We start from the raw sequence: 20,713 nt of genomic DNA, 5'->3' as shown, positions 1-20,713 counted from the left end.
TGAAACCCTGTCTCTACTAAAAATACAAAAATTAGCCGGGCATGGTGGTATGTGCCTGTAGTACCAGCTACTCAGGAGGCTGAGGCAAGAGAATCGCTTGAACCTGGGAGGAGGAGGTTACAGTGAGCTGAGATTGCACCACTGCACCCTAGCCTGTCTCAAAAAAAAAAAAAATCATCACAGTTCTGGAGGCTATCTCAAGGTACCGCCAGGTTTGGCTTCTTCCGTGGTTTTCAGAGACCCCCCTTCTTGCTGTGTGCTCATGGTCTTTCCTCTGTGCATGCACAGCCCTGGTGTCTCTCTGTGTATCCTCATCTTTTCCTATAACTACACCAGATATATTGAATTCGGGTGCATCGTAACAACTCCATTTGAACTCAAGTGCCTCTTTAAAGGCCTTATCTCCAAATATAGCCACGTTTTGGGGTACTAGGGGTTAGGCTTCAATCTAGGAATTTGAAGGAGACACAATTCATAAAACCATACAACCAGCAATCTCACTGCTAGGCAAATGAAAGATAAATGACAGGATATATCCACACAGAGACCTATAGGTGAATGTTTAGGGCTTCTTTATTCATAATAGTCAAAATTTGGGAACAATGAACTCCCATAACTGTCAATCAGATACATTGTAGTGCATCAATACAGTAGAATACCAGTCAGCAATAAAAAAGAATGAATTTCTGAAACAAACAACATGATGAATCCCACAGACATTGTGCTGGCATATTCTCAGCAAGAATGGCAAAGTAGAAAACTCTGAGAACCTGTCCCTCCACAGAAACACCAAAAGAGCTTCCAAAATCAACTTTAATCAGAACACTGGAAGATAGTCCAAGGGGAATGCTCAGATAGGAGAAGGGCCACAGAAACACGGTAGAAGAGCTTGGTGGCATTTTTCTTACCCTTGCTCTCGACCCCTCTGCAGCTCAGCAGTGGTCTTGAAAACAGCAGTCCAAATTGGAAAGGAGGAAGCAAAACTATCTCAATTCACAAGTAACATGAACTTATATACAGAAAGTCCTATGGGATCTACAAAAAATTATTAGAAATAATAAATGAATTCAGTAAATTTGCAGGATGCAAAATCAACGTACAAAAATCAGATGTATTTCTACACACTAGTAATGAAAAATCCAAAAAGAAAATGTATTTATGATAGCATCAAAAGAATAAAATACTTAGGAATAAATTTATCAAAGTAGATGAAAGACTTTGTATTAGTCTGTTCACACGCTGCTAGTAAAGACATACCCGAGACTGGGTAATTTATAAAATAAAAAAGGTTTAATGGACTTACAGTTCCACATGGCTGGGAGGGCTCACAATCATGGCAGAAGACAAAAGGCATGTCTTACACAGCAGCAGACGAGAGAATGAGCACCAAGCGAAAGGGGTTTCCCCTTATAAAACCATCAGAACTCGTGTGACTTATTCACTACCACAAGAATAGTATGGGGGAAACCACCCCCATGATTCAATTAGCTCCCACAGGGTCCCTCCGACAACATGTGGGAATTATGGGAGCTACAATTTGAGATGAGATTTGGGTGGGGACACAGACAGATCATATCAGACTTGTACACTGAAAACTGTAAAAATTGCTGAAAGAAAGTAAAGACCTAAATAAATGGAAACACATCCTGTGTTTACAGATTGGAAAATTTAATATTGTTAAGATGGCAACTCTCCCCAGTGGGATTTACAGTTTTAATTCAATCCCTATCAAGACCCCAAGGGCCCCAAGAAAAGCCAATCTTAAAGTTCATATGAGAATTTTAAGGGAACCTAATGGTCAAAAACAATCTTAAAAAAGAACAGTGTCAGATGACTCACATGTTTCTATTTTGAAACATACTACAAAGCTATAGTAATCAAACAGTGTGGTACTGGTATAAGGACAGAAATCTAGATCAATGGAATAGAACTTAGAGCCCAGAATAAAAATCATGCATCTATAGGAAACTTATTTTCAACAAGAGTGCCAAGACAATGAAATGGGGGAAAGAATAGTCTCTTCAACAAAGACTGCTGTAATGACTAGATATCCACACATAAAAGAATGAAATTGGACTCTTTACCATTGTCTTAGTTCAACCATACTACTATAACAAATACCTGAGATTAGGTAATTTATAAAGAATGGGAATTTATTTCTCATTGTCCTGGAACCTGGTAGTCCAGGATCAAGGCACTGGCAGGTTTGGTTTCTGGTGAGGGCCTGAGTCTCTCTACTTCCAAAATGGTGTCTTGTTGCTGTCCCCTTCAGAGAGGACTAACACTGTATTTTCACATGGCAGAAGAAAGAAGGGCAAAATAGTCAAACACCGTGTGAAGTCTCTTTTACATCTTTTATAAAAGCTCTAATCCCATTCATGAGGGAGGAACCCTCATGACCTAATAGCTTTGTAAAGACCCCACCTTTTAATACTATTGCATTTGGGATTAAGTTTCAACATGAATTTTGAAGAGGACACAAAACTTCAAACCATAGCAACCATATACAAAATGTAACCAAAAATGGATCAAAGACCTAAATATAAGAGCTAAGACTATAAAACTCTTAGAAGAAAACATGGAGGTAAATCTTCATGACTTTGAATTTGGCAATGGTTTCTTAGATATGAACCCAAAACACAAGCAACAAAAGAAAAACTAAATTAGTTGGACTCCATCAAAATTAAAAACTCATATGCATCAAAGTACACTATTAAGAATGTGAAAAGACAATCCACTGAACGAGAAAAAATATTTGTAGATCATATAGTTGGTAAGAGTCTAGTGTCCAGATAAATAAAAAACTCTTGCAACTCAACAACAAAGGACAAAAACCCAATTTTAAAATGGGCAAAGAACTTAGATATTTCATCAAAGATAATATACAGATCACCAAGAACATGGAAAAATGCTCAATGTCATTAGTCATAAGGGAAATAGAAATCAAAACTATAATAAGATACAGCTTCACACCCATTAGGATGGCTATTATCTAAAAAAAAAACACACACAGAAAATTTTGTCAAGGATGTGGAGAAATTGGAACCCTTGTAAACTGCTGGTAGGAATGTAAAATGATGTAGCTGCTGTGGAAAACGGTATGGTGCTTCCTCAAAAAATTAAACATAGAATTACCATATAACCTAGCAATTCTGCTTCTGGGTATATACCCCAAAGAATTGAAAGCACTTATTTCACGTTGCATGCCTGTATCACAACATCTCATGTACCCCGTAAGTATATACACCTACTATGTACCCACAAAAACTAAAAATTAAAAAATAATAAATTTTAAAATGACAAAAAAGAATTGAAAGCAGAGACTCAAACAAAATATTTGTACACCAATGCTTATTATAGCATTATTTATAATCGCCAAAAGATGGAAACGACCAGTGTCCACTGATTGATAAATAAGCAAAATGTGGTAGATCCATAAAATGGAATGTTAAAAGGAATGAAGAACTGAATCATGTTACAACATTGATGAGTCTTGAAAGTATTATGCCAAATGAAAGAAGCCAGACACAAAAGATTATGTTTTATGTGACACCACTTACATAAAATATTCAGAATAGGCAAATCCATAGAGACAAAAGCAGATTAGTGGTTGTCAGGGGCTGGAGGAAGAGGGAATGGAGAGTGACTACTTACTAGATATAGGGTTTCCATTTGGGGTGATAGTGATAGACAACATTGTGAATGTACTTGATACCATGAACTGTATACTTTAAAATGGTTATAATGGTAAATGTTATGTTGTTTATATTTTACCACAATAAAAAGTTTTTAATAAAAACCAGTATGCTAAGTACAAGAAGCCAGACACAAAAGGCTAAATACTTTAGGATTCCATTTATATGACATTGTGGAAAAGGCAAAACTGTAGGGATAGAAATCAGATCAATGGCTGCCAGGGGCTCAGGGTGGGGGAGGGGATTGATTACAAAAGAGTGTGAGAAAAAGGACCTATATTTTTATTTTGTGGTGATTATAAAATTGTATACATTGGTCAAAATTCATCAGCCTGTAAAAAAAGATAAATTTTACTGTATATAAAGCACACCTTATATTAAGATTTTCCAGAAAAAATTATATATATATCACATATAAATATATTTTTAACTACATATATAAAGATATTTATTTTAAGAAAGTTTCTCATGCAGTTGTGGGAGCTGGCAAGTCCAAAACTTGTGGGGCAGACCAGCAGACTAGAAACTCAGGCAGGAGTTGATGCTATAGTCTTGAGGCAGAATTGTTTCTTCTCTGAGAAACCAGTTTTGGCTCTAAGGCCTTTCACCTGACTGGATGACGCTTACTCACATTATTAAGGGTAATCTCTTTTACTTGTAGTCAGCTGAATGATGATGTTAACCACGTCTACAAAATACTTCCACAACAACACCTAGGTTAGTATTTAATTAAATAGCAGTGCTATAGCCAAGTCATGCTGACACATAAAACTAACCGTCAGACACCTCAAAAACCTTGACTTTAAAAAATTAGGTCTCTGTTCATGACATCATGAACTTACATAATAAATGTAAGTGTCTAATTAAAATAAATAAAAATGAAAAACAAAAAGAGTCGTGATTACCACTTTATCTCCACGAGGGTGGCTACAAGGCTGGCAACCCTAAATGTTGGTACGGATGTAAAGCAACTAAACTGCCTTCCATTACTGGTGGGAGTCTATATTGGTATAAATAATTGAGGAGCCCGGTGCAGTGGCTCACGCCTGTAATCTCAGCACTTTGGGAGACCAAGGCAGGTGGATCAGGAGGCCAGGAGTTCAAGACCAGCCTGGCCGAGATGGTGAAACCCCCGTCTCTACTAAAAATACAAAAATAAGCCAGGCGTGGTGGCGGGCGCCTGTAACCCTAGCTACACAGGAGGCTGAGGCAGAGAATTGCTTGATGCTGGGAGGCAGAGGTTGCAGTGAGCCAAGATCTCGCCACTGCACTCCAGCCTGGGTGACAGAGTGAGACTCCATCTCAAAAAAAAAAATGAGGAAACCTGCAGTAACTTAAAGCTAAATACATGTTTACTCTATGAACCAGAAATTCCACTTCAGTATTTACACCCAGCAGAAATTAGTGTGTATATCCACCAAAAGGTGTGTACAAGAAGGTTCATAGCAAAAAACTAAAAGCAACTTGTATGTTCATCAACAGTAAAATGGATGAAAAAATGATATTGTATATTCATATAATGAAATACTATACAGCAATAAAAAAAGCAAACTACTGTTACATGAAACAGCATGGATGAATCTCATGGACATGAGATTGAGCAAAAGAAGCTGGACACATACTGTATCATTCCATTTGTATGAAGTTCAAGAACAGATGAAATTAATTGGTGGTGACAGAGGTTCAGAATAGTAGTTACCTTTAGAAGTGTGGCAGCATTGACTAGAAGGGGACATGAAGGAGCCCTCTAATAAGCTGGGAATGCTCTATATATTGATCTAGGTGGTACTGTATACTGGAATATACATATGTAAAATTTTATTGAGGCGTATGGCTAAGATTTGTGTGCTTTGTTATACCAAAGTTATACTTCAATTTGGAAATAAAGCAATAAATAAAAACAAAATTGTACCCATCTTTCCAAGGGGCAGAGTGGGGAAAGTAGATAAGGGTATAAGTGAAACTAGGTTGGTCATGTGTTGGTAAACGTTGAAGTTGGGCGATAGGTATATGGAGGCTCATTGTATTTTCTCATTTAAAAATTATTTCAATTTTTTAAAAAACCCCTTTTATCCATTCTAATAAGCCCATTTCAAAGCCACTTTTTCCATAAAGCTGAAAGATTTTCTCTCTTCTTCTTTTGAACTTCCAAAGCATTTTACTTCATCAGGAGAAACTCTCTTAACCAGCCTCCACTTAACTAATTGTCCAAATTAAATGGCTGTCTCCTCTCTGCTCCATACTGACTTTGTATATGGAACACAAAACACTTTTAAGTATAGGCTACACTAGTACCCCCAGGCACTTCTATGCCTACAATTGAGTGGGCTTCCCAAAGATCAGGGATATTCCTCATAAACCTGTTCATGTCAGATATCTGTTACTGTATTTTCATAATTTGGTCAAATACTGAGTACAAAAAAAGAACTTTGTTAAAACTATGTGAATTACTTTGCAAAGAGTTGGTAAAAGCAAATAGCTAGAAACTTTAATGTCAAATTAGGTGTGTATATAACTCTGAATATATGAAAATCACTCAACTGTATAGTTTAAAAGAGTGGATTTTATGGTATGTGAGTTTTATCTTAATAAAGCTGTTATAAAAAATTAGTCGTGGGTGAGATAACTACAAAAGATTGCAAAAACTTTCAAAAACTCCAGAAGACCTTGCAATGACTTTGCAAATATCTCTAATTTCTCATTCCTCTCTTAAGAAATTGTAAAGAATAACATTGGGTCTGTGGGGTATGGGAAGCAAAAAAGAAAATATAAAGAAAATCATAGATAATGCTTTATAAGCAGGTTTATGCCAGCAAGACAAATGTAGAACTGCAATCAGCAAACCTATGCCCAAAGAAATCTTGGCCCTACATCATACCTTTGGAGAATAAATCACATTGATATGTTTTAGGATAAAACAAAATTTTTAAAGATTAATATATTATTATTATTCCTTTACTGATAATTCCATGTACAGTAGTCCCTCCTTATCCAGGGTTTCACTTTCCACATTTTCAGTTATGGGAAATATTAATGGAAAATTCCAGAAATGAACAATTCATAAGTTTTAAATTGCATGCCCCATTCTAAGTAGCATTATGAAATCTCATGCCATCCAGCTTCATCTCGCCCAGGATGTGAATCATCTCTTTGTCCAGCATATCCACACCACATACACTCCTCACCTGTTAGTCACTTAGTAGCTATCTTGGTTAATGGATTGAAAAAACATAGTTTGGTTGACCCTCGGACAACATGGGTTTGAAATGTATGGGTCCACTTATACGTGGATTTTCTTCTGCCTCCCACACCCCTCAGACAGCAAGACCAACCCCTTCTCATCCTCCTCCCCTTCCTCCTTAGCCTACTCAACATGAAGAAGGTGAGGGTGAAGACTTCTATTATGATCCATTTCCACTTAATGAATAGTAAATATATTTTCCAGTTTTTGTGATTTTCTTTTTTTTTAATTTTATTATTATTATACTTTAAGTTTTAGAGTACATGTGCCCAATGTGTAGGTTTGTTACATATGTATACATGTGCCATGTTGGTGTGCTGCACCCATTAACTCGTCATTTAGCATTAGGTATATCTCCTAATGCTATCCCTCCCCCCCCCCCAACCCCACAACAGGCCCCAGTGTGTGATGTTCCCTTCCTGTGTCCAAGTGTTCTCATTGTTCAATTCCCACCTATGAGTGAGAACATGTGGTGTTTGGTTTTTTGTCCTTGCAATAGTTTGCTGAGAATGATGGTTTCCAGTTTCATCCATGTCCCTACAAAGGACATGAACTCATCATTTTTTATGGCTGCATAGTATTCCATGGTGTATATGTGCCACATTTTCTTAATCCAGTCTATCGTTGTTGGACATTTGGGTTGGTTCCAAGTCTTTGCTATTGTGAATAGTGCAGCAATAAACATACGTGTGCATGTGTCTTTATAGCAGCATGATTTATAATCCTTTGGGTATATACCCAGTAATGGGATGGCTGGGTCAAATGGTATTTCTAGTTCTAGATCCCTGAGGAATCGCCACATTGACTTCCACAATGGTTGAACTAGTTTACAGTCCCACCAACAGTGTAAAAGTGTTCCTATTTCTCCACATTCTCTCCAGCACCTGTTGTTTCCTGACTTTTTAACGATTGCCATTCTAACTGCTGTGAGATGGTATCTCATTGTGGTTTTGATGTGCATTTCTCTGATGGCCAATGATGATGAGCATTTTTTCATGTTTTTTGGCTGCATAAATGTCTTCTTTTGAGAAGTGTCTGTTCATGTCCTTTGCCCACTTTTTGGTGGGATTTTTTTTTCTTGTAAATTTGTTTGAGTTCATTGTAGATTCCGGGTATTAGCCCTTTGTCAGATGAGTAGGTTGCAAAAATTTTCTCCCATTCGGTAGGTTGTCTGTTCACTCTGATGGTAGTTTCTTTTGCTGTGCAGGAGCTCTTTAGTTTAATTAGATCCCATTTGTCAATTTTGGCTTTTGTTGCCATTGCTTTTGGTGTTTTAGACATGAAGTCCTTGCCCATGCCTATGTCCTGAATGGTATTGCCTAGGTTTTCTTCTAGGGTTTTTATGGTTTTAGGTCTAACATGTAAGTCTTTAATCCATCTTGAATTAATTTTTGTATAAGGTGTAAGGAAGGGATCCAGTTTCAGCTTTCTATATATGGCTAGCCAGTTTTCCCAGCACCATTTATTAAATAGGGAATCCTTTCCCCATTGCTTGTTTTTGTCAGGTTTGTCAAAGATCAGATGGTTGTAGATAGCTGGCATTATTTCTGAGGGCTCTGTTCTGTTCCATTGATCTATATCTCTGTTTTGGTACCAGTACCATGCTGTTTTGGTTACTGTAGCCTTGTAGTATAGTTTGAAGTCAGGTCGTGATGCCTCCGGCTTCGTTCTTTTGGCTTAGGATTGACTTGGCGATGTGGGCTCTTTTTTGGTTCCCTATGAACTTTAAAGTAGTTTTTTCCAATTCTGTGAAGAAAGTCATTGGTAGCTTGATGGGGATGGCATTGAATCTATAAATTACCTTGGGCAGTATGGCCATTTTCACGATATTGATTCTTCCAACCCATGAGCATGGAATGTTCTTCCATTTGTTTGTATCCTCTTTTATTTCATTGAGCAGTGGTTTGTAGTTCTCCTTGAAGAGGTCCTTCACATCCCTTGTAAGTTGGATTCCTAAGTATTTTATTCTCTTTGAAGCAATTGTGAATGGGAGTTCACTCATGATTTGGCTCTCTGTTTGTCTGTTATTGGTGTATAAGAATGCTTGTGACTTTTGCACGTTGATTTTATATCCTGAGACTTTGCTGAAGTTGCTTATCAGCTTAAGGAGATTTTGGGCTGAGATAATGCGGTTTTCTAGATATACAATCATGTCATCTGCAAACAGGGACAATTTGACTTCCTCTTTTCCTAATTGAATACCCTTTATTTCCTTCTCCTGCCTGATTTCCCTGGCCAGAACTTCCAACACTATGTTGAATAGGAGTGGTGAGAGAGGGCATCCCTGTCTTGTGCCAGTTTTCAAAGGGAATGCTTCCAGTTTTTGCCCATTCAGTATGATATTGGCTGTGGGTTTGTCATAGATAGCTCTTATTATTTTGAGATACGACCCATCAATACCTAATTTATTGAGAGTTTTTAGCATGAAGAGTTGTCGAATTTTGTCAAAGGCCTTTTCTGCATCTATTGAGATAATCATGTGGTTTTTGTCTTTGGTTCTGTTTATATGCTGGATTACATTTATTGATTTGCGTATGTTGAACCAGCCTTGCATCCCAGGGATGAAGCCCACTTGATCATGGTGGATAAGCTTTTTGATGTGCTGCTGGATTCAGTTTGCCAGTATTTTATTGAGGATTTTTGCATCAATGTTCATCAAGGATATTGGTTTGAAATTCCCTTTTTTGGTTGTATCTCTGCCAGGCTTTGGTATCAGGATGATGCTGGCCTCATAAAATGAGTTAGGGAGGATTCCCTCTTTTTGTATTGATAGGAATAGTTTCAGAAGGAATGGTACCAGCTCCTCCTTGTACCTCTGGTAGAATTCAGCTATGAATCCATCTGGTCCTGGACTTTTTGTGGTTGGTAAGCTATTGATTATTGCCACAATTTCAGAACCTGTTATTGGTCTATTCAGAGATTCAACTTCTTCCTGGTTTAGTCTTGGGAGGGTGTATCTGTTGAGGAATTTATCCATTTCTTCTAGATTTTCCAGTTTATTTGCGTAGAGGTGTTTATAGTATTCTCTGATGGTAGTTTGTATTTCTGTGGGATCGGTGGTGATATACCCTTTATCATTTTTTATTGCGTCTATTTGATTCTTCTCTCTTTTCTTCTTTATTAGTCTTGCTAGTTGTCTGTCAATTTTGTTGATCTTGTCAAAAAACCAGCTCCTGGATTCACTAATTTTTTGAAGGGTTTTTTGTGTCTCTATTTCCTTCAGTTCTGCTCTGATTTTAGTTATTTCTTGCCTTCTGCTAGCTTTTGAATGTGTTTGCTCTTGCTTTTCTACTTCTTTTAATTGTGATGTTAGGGTGTCAATTTTGGATCTTTCCTGCTTTCTCTTGTGGGCATTTAGTGCTATAAATTTCCCTCTACACACTGCTTTGAATGTGTCCCAGAGATTCTGGTAGGTTGTGTCTTTGTTCTCGTTGGTTTCAAAGAACATCTTTATTTCTGCCTTCATTTTGTTATGTACCCAGTAGTCATTCAGGAGCAGGTTGTTCAGTTTCCATGTAGTTGAGCGGTTTTGAGTGAGTTTCTTAATCCTGAGTTCTAGTTTGATTGCACTGTGGTCTGAGAGACAGTTTGTTATAATTTCTGTTCTTTTACATTTGCTGAGGAGTGCTTTACTTCCAACGATGTGGTCAGTTTTGGAATAGGTGTGGTGTGGTGCTGAAAAGAATGTATATTCTGTTGATTTGGGGTGGAGAGTTCTGTAGATGTCTATTAGGTCCACTTGGTGCAGAGCTGAGTTCAATTCCTGGGTATCCTTGTTAACTTTGTCTCGTTGATCTGTCTAATGTTGACAGTGGGGTCTTAAAGTCTCCCATTATTATTGTGTGGGAGTCTAAGTCTCTTTGTAGGTCACTAAGGACTTGCTTTATGAATCTGGGTGCTCCTGTATTGGGTGCATATGTATTTAGGATAGTTATCTCTTCTTGTTGAATTGATCCCTTTACCATTATGTAATGGCCTTCTTTGTCTCTTTTGATCTTTGTTGGTTTAAAGTCTGTTTTATCAGAGACTAGGATTGCAACCCCTGCCTTTTTTTGTTTTCCATTTGCTTGATAGATCTTCCTCCATCCCTTTATTTTGAGCCTATGTGTGTCTCTGCACGTGAGATGGGTTTCCTGAATACAGCACACTGATGGGTCTTGACTCTTTGTCCAATTGGCCAGTCTGTGTCTTTTAATTGGAGCATTTAGCCCATTTACATTTAAAGTCAATATTGTTATGTGTGAATTTGATCCTGTCATTATGATGTTAGCTGGTTATTTTGCTCGTTAGTTGGTGCAGTTTCTTCCTAGCCTTGATGGTCTTTACATTTTGGCATGTTTTTGCAGTGGCTGGTACCAGTTGTTCCTTTCCATGTTTAGTGCTTCCTTCAGGAGCTCTTTTAGGGCAGGCCTGGTGGTGACAAAATCTCTCAGCATTTGCTTGTCTGTAAAGTATTTTATTTCTCCTTCACTTATGAAGCTTAGTTTGGCTGGATATGAAATTCTGGGTTGAAAATTCTTTTCTTTAAGAATGTTGAATATCGGCCCCCACTCTCTTCTGGCTTGTAGAGTTTCTGCCGAGAGATCAGCTGTTAGTCTGATGGGCTTCCCTTTGTGGGTAACCTGACCTTTCTCTCTGGCTGCCCTTAACATTTTTTCCTTCATTTCAACTTTGGTGAATCTGACAATTATGTGTCTTGGAGTTGGTCTTCTCAAGGAGTATCTTTGTGGCATTCTCTGTATTTCCTGAATCTGAATGTTGGCCTGCCTTGCTAGATTGGGGAAGTTCTCCTGGATAATATCCTGCAGAGTGTTTTCCAACTGGGCTCCATTCTCCCCGTCACTTTCAGGTATACCAATCAGACGTAGATTTGGTCTTTTCACATAGTCCTATATTTCTTGGAGGCTTTGTTCGTTTCTTTTTATTCTTTTTTCTCTAAACTTCCCTTCTCACTTCATTTCATTCATTTCATCTTCCATCACTGATACCCTTTCTTCCAGTTGATCGCATCAGCTCCTGAGGCTTCTGCATTCTTCACATAGTTCTCAAGCCTTGGCTTTCAGCTCCATCAGCTCCTTTAGGGACTTCTCTGCATTGGTTATTCTAGTTATCCATTCATCTAATTTTTTTTCACAGTTTTTAACTTCTTTGCCATTGGTTTGAATTTCCTCCTGTAGCTTGGAGTAGTTTGATTGTCTGAAGCCTTCTTCTCTCAACTCGTCAAAGTCATTCTCCGTCCAGCTTTGTTCCGTTGCTGGTGAGGAGCTGCGTTCCTTTGGGGGAGGAAAGGCACTCTGCTTTTTAGAGTTTCCAGTTTTTCTCCTCTGTTTTTTCCCCATCTTTGTGGTTTTATCTACTTTTGGTCTTTATAACATTTTTTTCTCTAGCTTACTAAGAATACCGTATATAATATATATATAAACCTAAAAAAATGCATGTTAATAGACAGTTCATGTTATCAGTAAGTTAAATTTTAGAGGAGTCAAAAGTTATATGTATATATATATATATATATATATATTTTTTTTTTTTTTTTTTTTGAGGCAGAGTCTCGCTCTGTCACCCAGGCTAGAGTGTAGTGGTGCAATCTCGGCTCACTACAACCTCTGCCTCCTGGGTTCAAGCGATTCTTCTGCCTCAGCCTCCCGAGTAGCTAGGATTACAGTAGGCACCCACCACCACGCCCAGTTAATTTTTGTATTTTTAGTAGAAATGGGGTTTCATCTTGTTGGTCAGGCTGGTCTCGAACTCCTGACCTCAGGTGATCCACCTGCCTTGGCCTCCCAAAGTGCTAGGATTATAGGTGCGAGCCACTGTGCCTGACCATATGTGGATTTTTGACTGTGCAGGGGGATGGGCACCCCTACCCTTCACATTGTTGAAGGGTCAACTGTATATATAGGGTTTAATACTATTTGCAGTTTCAGGTGTCCACTGGAAGTCTTGAATTGTATCCTCCACAGACAATGAGAGACTACTACACATGTGTGTTAATTGAGATATAATTCACAAAACATACAATTCACCCCTTTTGAAGTGTACAATCCAATGATTTTAGTATAAGAGTTGTGCAACCATTACCACAATCAATTTATGAATATTTTTATCATCCCAAAAAGAAATCTCATACCTATTAGCAGTCAATCCTCATTTTACCCCAGTCTCCTTACTTGGAAATGACTAATCTACTTTCTGTCTGTATTGATTTGCCTATAGAGACAAATTGATTTATGCCTGGAGCACCATCACCGAAAGAAGAGGAAATGGATGCAAGCTTCCCAAAACAACAGATGAGTACCACAGCATGCAACTAAATAAACTGCATCTCACCTTCAGAACAGAGCTTGGTGGGTGGGGTGAGTGGGTGGGGGAGTCTGCTACTTAATTAGAATCAGCTGCTGCAGTACTAATTCATGGTCATCCGATTGGGCTCAATGACCTACCTGTGCCCTAAAACAGTCATGTTCATCTTTTTTTCTCTCCATGACTCAGTAGTTTCTTGAACATAGTGAGTGTTTAGTAAATAGTTTAATTGACTAGAATTTACTCCCCCACGTCAAACAAATTTTCAACCCATATTGTGTAATTAAAAAGGAGACCTTAGGTAGTGTATTCTTGACTAATAGAATAAACAAAAGTAAAGCTTAGAGTGAATAACTATGCCACTTAATATTAGTCAAATGTCCATTTACAGTAGAACGAGGGAAGGGCTGTCTCAGCGATGACAGAAACAAAGCTCAAATTCCTTGAACAAAGAAGGGACTAATTTATTGCTTGATGTCACAAAAAAGTCCAAGGAGAGTTTGGCTTCAGGCACAGCAAGATCCAGAGACTCAGGAATCCCTCACTCTTGCTCCCACATGGCCCTGCTTTCCTCTGTCAGCGTCATTCTCTGGAAGGCTGTCTTTGGGAGTTTCCACCACTAGATTTCGGCTTTCACCCTATGAGATTAGTAACCCTAGAGAAAGGGGGAGATCTCTTTCCCAATAGTTCTAGCAAAAGTCTGGGGTTGATTTGAATTTGGTTGAGCTTAGGTCACAGGCCGACCTCTGAAAAAACACTGTGGTTTTAGGAGGAAGGACTATGTCAGTTTCTGAGGCTCCAATTACATACCTACTCCTGAAGCCAGTGATGGGGTCAGCTCCCTTCTGTGTCATATGGACTAAAAGTGGGAAAGAGGTGATTGCCCAGAGGAAAACTGGAGTAATGTTACCAAAGAAAGAGAGAACAGACACCAGGCCACCATCAACTACAGACGAGCACTGTAGCAAGCAGCTGAGTGAAATGCATCGCATCTTCATAACAGAGCCTGGGCTCTCCTTTACTGGAATCAGCCAGGTGCTGTATAAATGCACAGGAATCTGACCTACCAGGGCTCAAAACTAAGCTCTGAGCCCAATTGTACAACCTTGGGCCACTTTCCTGACATCTCTGGAACTCAAGTTCCTCATATGTAAAAAGTGGGGGAATGCAAGTTACCACTCTGGCTATTGTGAAGAGTAAGTGAAATAGGTTTACGAGAGAATGCAGCTATCATAATCATGTGGTTAATGCTCACAAAACATCTTCTTTTCATTGTTCTCTACTTTTAAAACTTCCTTTTTTTGTCTTTTTTTTTTTTAGAAAGAGTCTCGCTCTGTTACCAGGCTGAAGTGCTGTGGTGTGATCTCAGCTCACTGCAACCTCTGCCTTCTGGGTTCAAGCAATTCTCATGCCTCAGCCTCCCAAGTACCTGGGATTACAAGCACATGCCACCACGCCCAGCTAATTTTTGTAATCTTAGTAGAGACGGAGTTTCACCATGTTAGCCAGGCTGGTCTTGAGCTCCTGACCTCAAGTAATCCGCCAGCCTCGGCCTCCCAAAGTGCTGGGATTACAGGTGTGAGCCACTGCGCTTAGCCAAAAAACTTGCATTTTAAAGGAAGTTTTCCAGAACTGGGCTTGTTTCATTCAATAAGGGGATTGAGTTACAACTATGCACTTAGCTTCATGTAACACTGAAGGGAATATGAAGAAGAAAGAAGACAAATTCTGCTTATACTCTGATAGGACAACCTCTGCTATTTTCCTTCTGAAGCTTTGCAGAGAGCGGTGAGCAGTGAATTGTAATGAAAGGAGATTTGGGAGTAAAGACTCCGTGAGGTATTGAAGTCTCTAGGGGAACCTCATTATAGCATTCCTCTTCCCAGCTTGGATTCTGAACAATTTGAGAAATAAAAAGCAAATGCGAAGCACACAGAGGCCAAAGTATCACCTTTAGAACCAGTAAAGATGAATTGGAATTCCAGGCATGGCAGGCCAAGGCAGACGTCATCCTTAGAAGCAGAGTCCCTGGAGGGGAAGAGGAAGGAGATAAAGCTGAATCTAGCCAGCCAGGGCAAGTCACTTTGACACCCCAGAGACAGAAAAGGACCAGGAATATGGTCAGATGCAACTAGGAACTGGGGAAAGATGTTCCCGCATCACTGGTTTTTTCCGCTCCTCAGATGCGTGATGTTGGATGAGTCCATCAATCCCTCTATCCATTATCATCTTTTCTAAACCAAAGAATTTTACTAGATCATCTCTGAAATTTCTTCCAGGTCTACAGTAGTATGATTATATAAATTACTAGGCCCATAGTAAATTATCTAAGAGTTCATATGACCTTATTTAGAAAGGAAATTACAAATCTTTTACACTTGAATCTGGAATTGCTTTTATAAATGTGAAGCTACTATGACTTGAATTACACTTTTGTTTCAGAGGTTGACTTTATGAAGATCCTTAGGAAGTTTTAAAGTTAAATAAGATTCTTTTTCTTACCTTTAATCATCACTTTTACATCTCATTTGTGGAGAATCAAAAGTCACTGGAATCAAAAGTCACTGACCCACAAAGGGTCTTCCTCTTGCAAGATGGGCAAATGGATCCACAACAACATAAAACCCAGCATCACACTGACTGTTCAGGATCTGTTTCTGCTGGGTCGAGTCTCCTGGCCACCAGAATCCCAGAGCTTTCACCCAGGCTGAGATGCAAAAGCCACAAGCACAGTGGGGAGAGAGGAAAATAAGAGAAGGAGCCCCTCACTTTGAGATGTGAAATAAAGGAGAACCAACAATACTCTGTGCCTACTCATGAGCACCTCGGTATACTCCAGAACTTTCATTTCAAGAAGTTAAATAGGAACCTTTGTCCAGAGATTGGCTCAGATGTTCTCATTAGATCTTAACTTGAAGCCTCTTCTGCCAGTTCCTCCCTGTTTTTATAGTAAGCCTCATAATGCATGGTCCTGGACCCACAGCCCTGTATCACATGGAAAAATGATGCAGGCCGGGCACGGTGGCTCATGCCTGTAATCCCAGCACTTTGGGAGGCCGAGGCAGGTGGATCATTTGAGGTCAGGAGTTCGAGACCAGCCTGGCCAACATGGTGAAACCCCATCTCTACTAAAAAAAAATACAAAAATTAGCCAGGCGTGGTAGCGAACGCCTGTAGTCCCAGCTACTCAGGAGGCTGCGGCAGAAGAATTGCTTGAACCCGGGAGGCAGAGGTTGCAGTGAGCCGAGATCATGCCACTACACTCTAGCCTGGGCGACAGAGCGAGACTCTGTCTCAAAAATAAATAAATAAAATAATTAATTAAAAATGATGCTGAACAACAATGAGTTACGTTCAACTCATTGAGAAGTTGTGTTGCCAAGAGTGTGAGTGTTGTTGGAAAGATTAATGAAAGGTTTGTGTTTCGGTTTGTGGCTTTGGTCACTGCTTGCCTCTCTGCCTCTTAAGCTGCCCATTCGATTCAAATTAAGCAGTGTTTCTCAGACTGTGCCTGCCAGCATGCTGTACATGCAGCTGCTGCCTTCCATCCATCACAGCCTAACTTACCCCCACTCCAAGTTCCAGGTCAGCCTTTCCTGATTGCATTCCTTGTCCCTGTCATGCTTCAAGCTGCCCTCCTTCTGGCTATTCATCACCCAGCAATTGTTGCTGTTAGCTGTCTTTCTCACATGACCAGTCCTGCAAAGTGTGCCAGACAGGAATGCCAGTGGGCTGGCTGCGTGCCAGGATGTTGCCTGGAATTTGTTAGTGCTCTTAAGCACCATGGATAAATGCTGCTGGTGAAACCTGTGTGAAGTCAACTGCAATATCTAAGGACATCTAAGGCCCAGCTCTTTGTCTACGAAGTTAGAAATCATCCTTGAGTCTATGTCTGAGCTGCCATATGAACTAGTGCTTAAATATAATACAGACTCTTGAGTCAGACTACAGGGGCCTTCCAGCAACCTGAGAAGTTACTTTAGCTGTGCTCCGTTTCATACCTCCAAGAGTCATTTTGAGGACTGCATGAGTTAATGTATGTAAAGCATGTAGAACAATGCCTGTCACATTAAAAGCCCTATGAGTGTTTGCTATTGCTATTTTTCCACTCACTCTGCTTATTGTGCTTTGATTGACCACTTCAGATCATTTATTTATTCCTTTAATCAATACTTACTGAGTACCTATGATATTCCGGGCATTATGTACAGTGATCCATTTGCTTTACGGTAAGCCTTGGCATGGTCATCTGGAAATCCTTTTGCACTCTTGGTTGTACTTATTATGGAGGCAGTAAGACCCCAGAGAAGAAACCACTGACCAGTGCACCTAGGCATGCTGATCCTTAGGCAGCCCGTCTTGAGGCTCCCATGCTCCCAGAACAGCACAGAAAGAACAGAGGCAGACAGGAGTCGGTGAAAGAGACAGTGTGAATTCAAGCAGATGTTGGCCCCTTCCCCTAATCCTCTTCTATCTGGAACTTTGAGGTATTTCCAGGCAAGTGGGAGGTTGGAGGGAGAATAGGGACAGAAGAAGGTGGAGGTATGGAGAAATCTTGCAAATGACTAAGCTTAACTTTATGCCAATGTGGAAAGATAAAAGTTCAAAATGGAATTAAATTGATTTAGAGAAAATCTCTAGGGTAAAGCATATAAAATTGCTGATATCTGACAATTTTTGACATGCAAAAACATCAAATTGATGTTGTTCAACCTATAAAAGGTGCAATATTTCATGTGCCTCCTGAGTTCACAGAAAACATTCATAGTTGCCTCCTGCTTTAAATTTTTCACTGTCTTAGAAAAGCTCAGATATAAGAAATCTTCATCAAGACTTTCTCTCCTTAAATTGAAAACTAAAGACAAATATGGGAACATGGCTACCTGTGTTAGAAATTTGATGAATGATAGCTCAGAAGCCTAGATAACAACTGACATGTGGAAGTCTTACTTATTCACTCTATAAACCAACATCAACAGATTGGATTTCCTTTCTTTAGTCCAATTTCTAACTGAATCTTAGTAATACTCCGTCACAAAATATGTTTATTAAAAAGCTCAGCAATATTAGAGATTTCCAGAAATTTTCAAGGATCAAAGTAAATGGTAGGCTGTATTCCTGCCAATTTCTTCATCCTCACTAAACGTTTAGGTATATTCTCATCTGGTTGGCTACAGAGAACAGGCACTTTTTTTTTCTTGAAACAGTCTCGCTCTGTCACCCAGGCTGGAGTGCAGTGGCGCAGTCTCAGCTCACTGCAAGCTCCCCCTCCCGGGTTCACGCCATTCTCTTGCCTCAGCCTCCCGAGTAACTCGGACTACAGGTGCCCACGACCACGCCCAGCTAATTTTGTTTTTGTATTTTTAGTAGAGACGGGGTTTCACCGTGTTAGCCAGGATGGTCTCGATCTCCTGACCTCGTGATCCGCCCGCCTCAGCCTCCCAAAGTGCTGGGATTACAGGCATGAGCCATCGCACCCGTCCGAGGCACATTTTTTAAGGGTGACTCTCTGTATCACCAAGATTGTAGACAGTCTATCTAAAATGAATGCCAATGCATGTGTTACACATCTTAAAAACAAGTGTGCCCAATGTTCAAGCAAATTCTCCATCTAGAAATTTACTTGAAGAAGATAATTAAAGACATACATAAACATTTAGGTGCAATGGTTGTTATCAGTCAGAAAATAACTAGCACATTCAAACCAAGATAATTAGAGTGGTGTTCATTCACAAAGATGTGGTGTTGTACAAAAACTGCAAGGGATGGTGCAGGTGCCCACGGCTAGCAGCAGCAGCAAAGCTATCGCCACTCTTAGGCCCAAAAGAAAGGGACGGGTTCTGAGAACTGGGAAGGAAGTATTGTATGGAGTTGGCCACCTTGAGAAGGGTGCTCTTCGGTTGAGGAGTGCAGCCAGTTCTAGGAGCCCTCACAAGGAAGGAACCAGGGGACTGACACTCTAATCTCATCCTCGTCCCTCCAATCTCCTACTGGGGAGAAGTGTTGCCTGAAGCTGACCGGAAGTCAGAGGGCAAAGGAACCAGTTAATGTAATCCCTGAAGAAGAGTAGAGCCGAGAGAAAGATGGAAAAGGGTAGAAAGTGGATATGGAGGAATGAACAGGAGAGATCTGGCATAAAGATGTTCATGGAGGCACTGTTTATAATAACATAACATTGGAAATAATCTAAATGTCCCAAACTGGAAGGAAATATAAACAATTTAAGGTATATATACCAAGTGAAGTGCTATGCAACCATTCCAAATATTGATGCAGAAAAGCTCACAAAGCTGTATAATGTGATTTACCTTTTCTTAAAATAGTATGTATGTATATAGATATGTGTTTTTCTATGTATTTACATACATACACAATAAATGCACACACATTCATAGGAAAAAAAGACTTAAAGTACAGCCAGGCACGGTGGCTGGTGCCTGTAATCCCAGAACTTTGGGAGGCCAAGGTGGGCTGAGGTCAGGAGTTTGAGACCAGCCTGACCAACATGGAGAAACTCCATCTCTACTAAAAATACAAAAAATGAGCCAGGCATGGTGGCGCACATCTGAAATCTCAGCTACTGGGGAGACTGAGGCAGGAGAATCACTTGAACCTGGGAAGCAGAAGTTGCAGTGAGCTGAGATGGCACCACTGCATTCCAGCCTGGGTGACAGAGCAAGATCCTGTCTCAAAAAAAAAAAAAAAAAAAAAAAGACTTAAAGTATATAAACCAAGATGTAAATAGTGGTTATCACAAGGAGAGTAGGATTATAAGTAATTTTATCTATATATTTTTTTCTTTTTGAGCCGGAAAAGTTTAATATAAAGAATTATTGACTATAACAGGGCAACAGAGAAACAAGGAGTTGGCTAGTTAAAAGTAAAGAGAATACCACAGAATCTGAGAATGGCAGGTAGGAGCAGCCACAACCCCTACGTCTGAGATCAATTACCCAGGAAGAAGCCCTCTCAGAGCTCAGATCTAGATGTTGTTGGAGATGGTACAGCTGTGGTTTAGTAGCTGGCAGGGAAGTTACCGTGCTACTGTGCTGCTGTGCTGCTGTGATATTAAAACTTGCTTAAAATCTGTTCTCTAGGATGCTAGGGAACACTGTTCACTGGGAGGTGACACACCGGAGACATCCTGCTACAAAACCAACTGACAGGTCAGGGTGTTTGAGAAATGTCTGGCCATAGGAGCCTTGCCAAGATAGCACACTGGAACCAGGAAGGAAAACCCTGTCCTTCTGCAAGGTAACTCTGGCTCTCAACTCCAGCTCCCTGTACTGACAAATCTTAACATAAGTGCCAGCTGGCAAAGGGAAAGTATAGAGAGAGCTCAGCTCCATTTTTGGAGAGCAAGTAATGAAGGATGAATTGGGAGCTGAGAGGCAATACATTGATAACTGGCACACACTCCAAATCTTACCACCTAGAGATACTACTTATGAACACGCACAGATATAAATATTGT

Source organism: Nomascus leucogenys, chromosome 1a, assembly GCF_006542625.1.
Source record: "Nomascus leucogenys isolate Asia chromosome 1a, Asia_NLE_v1, whole genome shotgun sequence".
Classification (NCBI taxonomy): domain Eukaryota; kingdom Metazoa; phylum Chordata; class Mammalia; order Primates; family Hylobatidae; genus Nomascus; species Nomascus leucogenys.
The sequence above is the reverse complement of the archived record's forward strand: the minus strand, read 5'-3'. Positions refer to the sequence as shown.